Source organism: Syngnathus typhle, linkage group LG20 (assembly GCF_033458585.1).
Source record: "Syngnathus typhle isolate RoL2023-S1 ecotype Sweden linkage group LG20, RoL_Styp_1.0, whole genome shotgun sequence".
In the NCBI taxonomy this organism is placed as follows: Eukaryota; Metazoa; Chordata; class Actinopteri; order Syngnathiformes; family Syngnathidae; genus Syngnathus; species Syngnathus typhle.
The window spans coordinates 8,334,465-8,345,717 of record NC_083757.1 but is presented as its reverse complement, the minus strand read 5'-3'; positions in this window follow the sequence as shown (position 1 = coordinate 8,345,717).

Sequence of the window (11,253 nt, the reverse complement as noted above, 5' to 3'; positions counted from 1 at the left end):
TGGCTGTCCGAAATGTTTCTGTTGCATATCTTGCACTTTGCTGTCCGTCTTTTGCCGTCATAAATGTAATTACGATAGCCAAAGGTGATGACTCGCGGTACCGCTCCCGCTGACATGTTTGTGCATGTCTGATATAAAGGGGCGTGATTCTCCAATAAACACGTTAGGTAGGTAGAGAGGGCACGACTGATTGATTGACAGGGTAGCGATTCAATCATGACAACGCCATTCTCAGCCTGCGCTCCTACCGTGTTATTGTGGTGAATCTCTGTTGTTTTGCTGGTTTCCAAAAAAAACACTCAGTGGACGATGGCTGGTCCGGGTAAGGAAGCACTTCGGTGACACACGGCTGATTGGTGTGGTGAATGGTCTTTGTTGTTTCGCTGGTCTCCAAAAAAACACTCAGTGGACGATGGCTGGTCCGGGTAAGGAAGCACTTCGGTGACACACGGCTGATTGGGAAAAGATTTATTCAACCGATGTCAAAGTGATGTCTCTCCAAAAGTTAGAGTGGCCCCAAGACCAAAGATGTTTCAGCTCTCGACAGCACAGATGTTCGCCCCAAAAAGGCCCCCGCGCTTCTTGCTCTTGCCCCTTGCGCCCTTGCGCGCCTGCACTTGTCCTTCGCGCCTTCCACGCTCCTTGCCCTTCGCGCTCTTCCCCCCTTTCTATCTGTTCTCCCCCATCATTTGTACCTCGTAAGACAACAGCTGCGGTCCGAGTCTCACTCTACTGGTTACTTCCGATGCCCTTAAAAGGGCATGGACAAAGGTCTTCCTGGTCACGGACGAATGGCCCTTCCATATTCTAAGTACCTACACATTGCTGAAACTAGATCTTCTCTGTACCGCAAAAATAGTTTAGGGTCTTCTCACTGCTGCAAGGTCGCCATTTAAGGTGATATACAGTGACGCATAGAATCCAAAATTTACCTCATTGGGAAAAGATTTATTCAACCGATGTCAAAGTGATGTCACTCCAAAAGTTAGAGTGGCCCCAAGAGCAAAGATGTTTCAGCTCTTGACAGCACAGATGTTCGCCCCAAAAAAGCCGTCGCGCTTCTTGCCCTTGCGCCCTTGCGCCCTTGCGCCCTTGCGCCCTTGCGCCCTTGCGCCCTTGCGCCCTTGCGCCCTTGCGCCCTTGCGCCCTTGCGCCCTTGCGCCCTTGCGCCCTTGCGCCCTTGCGCCCTTGCGCCCTTGCGCCCTTGCGCCCTTGCGCCCTTGCGCCCTTGCGCCCTTGCGCCCTTGCGCCCTTGCGCCCTTGCGCCCTTGCGCCCTTGCGCCCTTGCGCGCCTGCTCTTGTCCTTCGCGCCTCTGTGCGCCTTCCGCGCTTCTTGCGCCCTTTGCGCCCCTGCTCTTGTCCTTCGCCCTCTGCGCGCCTTGCTCTTGGCCTTCGCGCCTTTGCGCCCTGCGTGCTCTTTGCGCCCTGCGTGCTCTTTGCGCCCTTGCGCGCCTGCTCTTGTCCTTCGCTACGCAGAACGGGGAAGCGAGTTCAGGATCCTAACAGCCTGGAGTATGAAGCTGTTTGAGAGTCAGGTGGTGCGGAAGCGCAGGCTTCTGTACCTCTTCCCAGAGGGCAGAAGCTCGAACAAAGAGTGAGCGGGGTGACTCACATCACTCACAATCGTGGTCGCCTTGCGGGTGAGATGGGAGGTGTAAATGTCCTTCAAGGAGGGGAGCGAAGCACCAATAATCTTACCAGCCGTGTTCACTATGCGCTGCAGGGCCTTCAAGTTGTAGTCAGTGCAGCCGCTACCCCAAACAGCAATACAGCTGGAGAGGACGCTCTCAATAGTGCCGCGGTAAAATGTAGTTATGACGGCCGGAGGAGCGCTCGCTCGCCTGAGTTTCCGCAGGAAGTACAGGCGGCGCTGGGCTTTCTTTGCCAGTGATGCGGTGTTGGTGGACCAGGAGAGATCCTCACTGATGTGCACCCCCAGGAACTTGGCGCTGCTCACTCTCTCCACCACAGCACCGTCGATGGTCAGCGGCAGGTGTTGGGTGTGACCCTTCCGGAAGTCCACAACAATCTCCTTGGTCTTGTCGACGTTCAGCAGGAGGTTGTTGTGAGAGTTATAGTGAATGTACCTTTAAACAGGGGAGAATGCAGTGCAAAACAAAGTGAGTGTAAACAGTGTACAGCAGGGGTCCCCAAACCTTTTCCTGTGAGGGCCACATAATCTTTCCCTTCTCTGATAGGGGGCCGGTGTCAGTTTGTAACAGAAAAAGTGTGACGATCGTAGGGGAGCTTAAAAAATGTATTGTTTTCCAGAAAGCCACACATAACCAAATAACGGTTATTTAATAACCCTTTCCAGGTTCTTTACAGAAAAAAAGTCAGGAAACAAATAACACTATTAATGAAATAAATAATAACTAAATAACCTTCTCTGAGTTCTTCACAGAAAAAACAGGAAATAAATAATACCTAAATAACTCTCTCTGGGTTCTTCATAGAAAAAAAAAACATGGAACATGAATTTTCTGTTGTGCCATGCACAATCTTAACAGATAAAAGTTCAGCTCAGTTGTCAGAGCAGAATCTCTCTGGCGTATATGAGCAGTCTCTTAAAGTTCTGGTGTTCCTTCCTTATAATCCTTTTGTAAATTCCAGTAGGCTTGTAGACACCGCTGTCTTTTTTGTTAAAGTTTGCTAGTGCGTCATAGTCTGGAGTAAAATTTGTTGTGGCAATTCTTAGGCGAGATCCGAGGTGTTGGTCCGTTTACCTCGATCTGTGACGGGTTGATGTTGACGTTCATGTGGCTGAACGTCACGTCGCGTACGTCGAGCCAAATTGGCCACTCTCTTTTAAACGCTCGCCACTGTGTCCACCTTGCTTTTCCTTGGGCGACTCATTTTAATGGAAGGATTCCAGGGGAAGGTTTGTGGGTGGCTTTAGCGCAAATCTGCATCTGAAAGCTCAGCGCGCGAATTACAAGAATGCTGTCGTCACAGCCCACGCTCTAAATTCGGGACTGATACAAATAGAGCGCGAGTGCGCCATGTCCGTACACGCACTTGTGAGTGTGCACCGAGCTTTCTAACACGGCTTCCGGTAGTAAATGCGCAGGCGAGCGCTTCCCCATCTACTGGGGAAACGCAGTCATTGCAGGCAAAATGACCAAAAAAAAAAAAAGTTTAATAATACAATTTGTTCAGGGTTGGCGGGCCGGATTAAACGGTCCCGTGGGCCGTATCCGGCCCGCGGGCCGTAGTTTGGTGACCACTGGTGTACAGTATAAAGTGCAGATCAGTGACTGAGGTATTGATCTGGTAAGCTGTTTAAGAGTCTAATGGCCATGGGGAAGAAAGTTCTTGAAACGGGAAGTTTTACGTTTTACATTTCTGTACCTCCGGCCTGAGGGAAGAAGTGTGATGTCAGGGGTGGGTGGGGTCTTTAAGGATGAACGCCGCTCTTCTGTGGACCCTATGGTGGTGGATACTCGGCAGAGAGGGCAGCGGAGTCCGGTTGATTTTCTTGTTGTGTGGATTAATGCATCCAACAATGGAACATCTCTAGACTTGTACCTTCGGCATCTTTGAGTTTGGACTACAAAAGTCATTCGGAGTAATATAGATGGTGGATTTGCAAAACCGTTTACCTTGTTTGGCAGTGGTGCCCCAAAGACTGTGACATAATAGTTAAAAATACGCAATAGAAAATGGATAAGATTGAACGGAGTGAAAAGGATCCCTCAAACAGATGATAAAATATCTGTGCAGCAACTGGAGGCAATACATTTTCCCACAATCCTGGGGACTCCAGGTGCTCAATAAAATGTATATAAAAGCTCAAAAGGTGGATTTTGCATGACATGTCTCCTTGACATTTACACCTCCCATCTCACCCGCAAGGCGACCACGATTGTGAGTGATGTGAGTCACCCCGCTCACTCCTTGTTCGATCTTCTGCCTTCTGGGAAGAGGTACAGGAGCCTGCGTTCCCGCACCACCAGACTTACCAACAGCTTCATACTCCAGGCTGTTAGGATCCTGAACTCTCTCCCCCCTTCTGCGTAGCGTCCTGTACTTTTGCGATATATTCTGACTGTCTGCTGTATGTACACTTGCTCCGTTTTTGCTCCTCTTATTTATTGTGTTATTTATTTGTTATTTATTCATCACTCTTATTTCTTCTTGTTTTTATTTTTTTGTGTTGTTTACTTGTATGTATAATGTGTACTATGTCTTGTCACCGTGGGATAGTGGGAACGTAATTTCGATTTGTTTGTGTCTTGGCATGTGAAGAAATTGACAATAAAGCAGACTTTGACTTTGACTTTGAAATACATAATAGCCACATCAAATAGACCTCAGCTTGCTTGCTTCACTGCAACAAAGTGCGCTGCAAAGCTTGCTGAGAAGTTCCGCGTGTCTTGAGAAATGGACGCATCATCCATACGCTAGAACAGGGGTCTGCAACCTTTATTATCAAAAGAGCCATTTTGCCCCCTCGTCTGCCCAAAAAAAATTGTAGGGAGCCGCACAAAATAACAGAGCTTCCATCCATCCGTCCATTTTCTGTACCGCTTAGTCCCCACTGGGGTCGCGGGCGTGCTGGAGCCTATCCCAGCCGTCATCGGGCAGTAGGCGGGGGACACCCTGAACCGGTTGCCAGCCAATCGCAGGGCACACAGAGACAAACAACCATTTGCACTCGCACTCACACCTAGGGACAATTTGGAGTGCTCAATCGGCCTACCAAGCATGTTTTTGGGATGTGGGAGGAAACCGGAGTGCCCGGAGAAAACCCACGCGGGCCCGGGGAGAACATGCAAACTCCACACAGGGAGGGCCGGAGGTGGAATCAAACCCGCACCCTCCTAACTGTTGTAACCACTGAATACAACAAAAAGTATCCCACTTTAAAATAAAACATTTAGCTGAGCTTTAAAAATAAACATATAATTAGGACCGTCCTTGACAAGTCCATGTCAGTGCTCTCTCGTCCTGCTCTGGTTTTTTGCTCAGCCAGCAATAACCTGAACATACAAAAAAAATCTACATCAGCTCAGAGTCAGATTTTTTTTCCAGGAAAAGTAATAGCTTATTAAATTATATTCAATTCTTACCCGTTTAATGTGACTTCTGTGTCTGAATTCCGCTGCAGATCGTCCCTATGTTAGGGCTGTAGGATGTGACTTTGATCTTCATACAAGCCTGTAGGCTCTCATCTACGAGGCGAGAACAGTGTTTGTTCTTTATGAAGTTCATGCTTGAGAACAATTGCTCGCATAAGTATGTTGAGCCAAAGATGGACAAGACTACAAATGCATACTTTTTCATGTTAATATATGTCAGGGTTTTCAAAAACTATCTTGATCATATGATTATGTTGGAATGTATGTAACCAGTAATAAATAACCTTGGTAGATTAGTTTTATGCTTATGTTGGTGTGTAACCAGTAATAAATAACCTAGCTTGTTCCATCCTACACAATGTCGTAAAACATCCCCTGCTCTGCTAATCTAGAGGTCAAGGGCTTTTTAACTTCTCTATTCACTCTACTGTCACCCCCACCCTTTTTCTCTTCATAAAGATGCTCTTGTGGGAAGCGAGAGTCAGACGTCATTCGATCATTGCTGTACGCACAGTGACGAATGGACTCTCCGCCTGCAGGTGCCCAAAAAGACTTAACTGTCTCCCATGTGGTTCTTGCAAAATAAGTTAGAGTGAGCACCACCTCTAACATTTTGGTGCCGAAACCCGGGACCCTCATACCCACCATCTGGCTGACGGAGGGCGACACGCTGTACACCGTCGACGGGCCAGCGTCCATTTAGCCGGACCTGGTAAAGAAAGACCTAGGAAGGAAATTCTTCGCTGGGCCAGCATCTTAGGTCTGCCTTCGTCTGACAGATGTGGATTGACGGGACCCGGCTGAACAGCGAATCAAGGGGACAAGTAAGTTAAAGCCCTAAAGTTGTGTGATTGTGTTGTTGTAAGACGCGTAAAAAGTTAAAAAGGTGCACGAGATACGGCTTTGGTTTGTCCAAGCTACGAGATACGGCTTTGGTTTGTCCGAGCTATGAGATACGGCTTTGGTTTGTCCGAGCTATGAGATACGGCTTTGGTTTTTCCAAGCTAGGAAACAGCTGGGATTCTAGTCCTAGTGGAAGGAACGGGCTAAGAAAAAACTGAGGTTTTTTTCTTAATTGAAGAAGGGCGTAGATTCTTTTTTGTCCGTTTTTCCAAGCTGTTTGGAAGGGTTTTACACCCATCCTGGATAGGCCTAAAAATAAAAAGCGCTGGAGTTTGTGTGAGAAAGTGTGACTGGTAGGATAAATTGACTAAATAGCAGTTCTAGCATTGATCCACGGAAATAATACAGGCTAGTAATTGTTGAAAGGTCAATTTAAACTTGCATTGAGGATCCTCAAAGAAAAAGAATAAATTATTAAGAAAAAAAAATTGTATAAACCTAAAATACCAAATTAAGATGGGAAATAAAAACGGTAAATCCCTAGCTCTTGACGGAGATGAGAAGTACATGGCGAGTAAATTTGTTAATTGTATGCAATACATGCCGAAGTGGAAGAAAAAGTATGGAGTAGAAGGGAAGTTGAAAGTTGAAGTGTGGAAGATAGTTGTTGATGTTTTGGAGGAGAGTGTGAATAGGAAGTCAGAGGGACTGAAAAAGAAAAGAAAAGAGAAAGAATTGATTTGTGCTAGAATATGGTTGAATGCTTCACAAGAGAGAAGAGAACAAATCCAAAAGACAAAAGATAGAAAGATGAAAAGTGATGAAGCATTGTTTGTCAGGCCGGAAGACAATGAGGCCACAGTGCGCAGGCGCACTGTCCCGGATGCAGCGCAAGCAGAGGAGCAAGAGAGGCTGTCCGCTTGTGCGCAAAACTTGTATCCAAGCTTAACAGACCTGCGCCCTCCCCCATATAACAGCAAAAAAGGTCAGGGTCAAATGATTAGAAGCCCTGTACAAACAAGAGGTGTAACCACTGCTGCTAGATATTCCCAAAATTTAGACAATGTTGATGATCCAAGTGCCAAACCCTATTGTAGGGGAAGGCCAACCTCCACATACATATGTTTTTCGGCCATGGACTTTGGAAGAGGCAAGGAAAGCAGTTGAAGGGGTTACCCCTGTTGCTGAAGACCCAGAAAAATGGGCAGAGGACATGGCTGGAATCATACATTCCTATAGACTAAATGGGCATGAGGCAGGAGAAGCTGCAATGTCTTCCTTGGGAAAAGACTGGGCAAAGGTTAGAGGAAATTACACAAGTAGAAATAATCAAGGGCCTTTTCCCTATCCCGTTGAGGGAAATCAATTGGGAGGGGAGTATGCAGCACAATGGAATGATCTTGTGCAAAGAGTGCGAACTATATTCCAAAGACGAGCGAATTATGGTCATTTGGCAGGAATAAAACAGAAGCCTGGGGAAGATACTGATGATTTTCGCTTGAGATTCGAAAAAGAACTCAGGGTGCATAGTGGCATCCCATTCAATGATGCAGCTGAGAGTGCTTATCAGCAACAGCTTAAAAATGTGCTCCTTACTAATTTCCGCCCTGAAATAGGCAACTGGGTGAGGAAACATTTGGTGGAAGTAGATATTGCAAGTGTGACAACAACTATGCAATGGGCCAGACATGCTGAAAAAGTGATAAAAAAAGGCAAAAGTTCTGATGTATTTCATCTAGACGTTAATGACCTAGATGAAGATACAACAGTCTTCTTCCAAGGGTCCCAGAGGGGCAGAGGAGGTAGAGGCCAACAAGGTCGAAGGCCACCATACAATTCAAAACCCCCACCAGATTCTGGCAACTGTTGGAACGGTGGGAAACGAGGACACCTTGCAAGAGTGTGTCGTTTTGCAAAACAAAACCAATCAAGGGGGAGAGGGAAAGCCAAATTCTCAGCATGACTAGATTGCCCCCCTGTGACCTCTTGTGCTCCTACAGGGGAAGAAATAGTAAATGTCCATACAGCATGGGACATTCTGAGTGCATTAAAAGAAAAACCATATGTTACCTTAAACATTGGAGGAAGTGAAGTAGAAGTAGTAGTTTTGTGTGATACCGGAGCTTGTAAAACTGTAATAAAGACTAAAGTCCCTAATCTGAAGGCCTCCTAAAATACAATCTGGGTGAAATCTGCTGATGGGCAGGTACACAAGGAGAGTATCTCGAATCCAGTTGTAGTGAGAGATGATGAAACAGGAGTCATAGCTTCAGTCTCGATTGTTCTATCGCCAAAATGTCCCATAAACCTGCTGGGACGAGATCTGATGACTCGGTTGGGAATTGCAATAATTCCAGTAAAGGATGGCATGCGAGCATGTAGAGTGAGAGATGTAGACTCATATGCTGCACAAGCAGGTGAACAGATTTCCTGCTCCTATGACATCACTCCCGAACGGAATCCCAAGCTACCAAGCAGATTGCTGAGTGAAGCTCGAAAACAATTGTCACAACCTGAATCAGAAATGACTTGTAATCAATTACATGTCACCATGAATATCCTCACTGATCCACATGATGACTATATTGAAAGTTTTCTCAGTGACACAGAAGTAACTTTAACAATCACTACTCTGTACACAGATCGCGGGTCATTTGCAGCTGCTGCTGTGCTCCTGCCCGCTCCTCAGAAAGACAAATACAAGTTGTCGGCTGTACCCCACATTTCATTGTTCAAACCTCACAGTATAACAAGGGCAGATGTGGGTTGCCGAATTAAACTTGCTGGATCTGTCACTGATTATGAGGACAAAGGTGATGGGTGGAGCTACAGTACCAGTTGTGACATGTGGAAGCAAACAGTGTGTGAAGTAGCTGTTGGTAGGGCATGCGCTTGTGCGCTAACCTGACTAGTTGACATTTGTTTGAATGAAAAGGAGGAGGAGGAATTGGCTGGGCTTTCTGAAAAACTGTGGACAAAGGACCCATCTGATGTAGGACTTTTAACGTCCATTCCACCAGTACAGATCAAACCAAGATCAGAGTGGCGTCCAAGAGTTAAGCAATATCCTTTAAAACACGAGGCAATAAATGGGATTACCCCTGTTATAAATGACCTTTTGACAGGAGGAATCATTAGGAAGTGCTCGGATTCTCCTTGACACACTCCTATTTTTCCAGTCCAAAAGGCCAATAAAATTGATTGGCGAATGATACAAGATTTACGAGCAGTGAATGATGCAGTGCAGACAAGAGCACCTAATGTGCCTGACCCACACACACTTCTGAACACTTTGAAACCTAACCAGAAGTTTTTCACAGTAATTGATCTTAGCAATGCATTTTTCTCAGTGCCAATTCACCCAGACTCACAGTTTTGGTTTGCGTTTACCTTTAAAGGACAAAGCTATACGTACACCAGATTGCCACAGGGATTTGCTGATAGTCCAACTATTTTCATTCAAGCTATCATGGCCTGTCTGGCTGATCTTCAGATGTCAAACAAAAGCCAACTTCTAGTTTATGTAGATGATCTCCTGATAGCCTCTGAAACTGAAGCTGCTTGCAAGGAAGACTCCTTAGCATTGTTACACTTTCTCTGCAAAACAGGGAATAAAGTGAGCAAGAACAAGCTACAATGGGTCAGACAGGAAGTGAACTATTTAGGTCACACTTTGTCAGCTTCTGGAAGACAGATACAGAGAACCAGAAAGCAGATCATTGCAGATGCACCGAAACCTGAAACAAAAAAACAAATTATGTCATTTTTGGGGCTCTGCAATTACTGTAGAGCATGGATCCCACATTATGCGGAAAAGACACAGCCGCTGCTGAACATTGTGCATGGAGTCCCCATGGCAATGACAGAAAAAATAATGTGGACACCAGTAGCAGATGATGCTTTTGTGGTGCTGAAACAGGCTCTGATAGAAACTACAACTCTTATCTTGCCAGACTACAATAAAACCTTTGTGCAAACAGCAGACTGCAGGAATGGTTTTATGACCTCAGTGTTGCTGCAGAGTCATGGCAGCAAACTAAGACCAATTGCATTTTATTCAAAGAGATTGGATCCAGTGGCTCGATCTTTGCCAGACTGTGTCCAAGCAGTGTGCGCGGCAGCACTTGCAGTGAGACAAGCTGCAGATGTGGTGCTCTTTCACAAAATGGAGCTGCTGGTTCCACATGCTGTAGACGTGTTGCTACTGCAAAGTAAAATGAACTTTTTGTCACCAGCCAGACACCTGTCTTACACTGCTACACTTCTGTCACAACCACACATTGTGATAAAAAGATGCACAGTCCTTAACCCAGCAACGTTGATCCCGTTGCCAGGGGATGGTACCCCACATAACTGTTTGGATGCCACAGAACATCTACAGCTGCCCAGAGAAGATTTAAGTGACACGCCACTTGACAAAGGGGAAAAGTGGTTTGTGGATGGATCATGTTCAAAGGATCCTAAAGGAAACAATAAAAGTGGTTATGCAATTGTGAAATTGCCAAACCAGATTGTTGAAGCAGAGAAGCTTCCATACAACAGGTCAGCGCAGGCTGCTGAGCTAATTGCGCTAACAAGAGCTTGTCAATTAGCGGAAGATAAGGAAGTCACTGTATACACAGACAGTCAGTATGCGTTTTCTACTCTGTTCTATTCTGTCAATGGGAGCGCAGAGGGATGACAACATCGACCGGTAAGCCGGTTACCCATGCCTCCTTGTTAAAAGACTTGTTGCAGGCCATTCATTTACCTGCTAAACTAGCTGTGTGTAAATGTGCTGCTCACACCACTGGCACAGATGAAGTCTCAAATGGAAACAGATTAGCAGACAAAATTGTTAAAGAAGCAGCAGCAGGGAAACATGGACATGAATTCTTTTTAATAGATTCAGAGGACACGCAACTAATAGATAAGACTATACTGACAGATATGCAGGGCAATGCTTCAATGGCGGAAAAACGAATGTGGACGACAAAAGGTGCAATGATGGATACAGATAATATCCACCGCATCAATGACAAACCTGTTTTACCAAAATCACTTTTTAAGGCAGCAGCGATTGCGACTCATGGGCCTTGCCATGTGTCGACAGGAGGGATGAAGTCTATCATACATCAACAATTCACTACCTTTGGTTTAGATGCTTACTTAAAAAAAAATTGTAAAGCATGTCCTGTTTGTGTGAAACATAATCCACAAGGAAATATGAGACCTAAGAGAGGCTCATTTCCAAAACCGTCTTACCCATTTCAAATCATGCACATGGATTTTATTGAGCTCACACAAAGTGGATCTCACAAATACTGCTTAGTGATGATTGATGCATTTT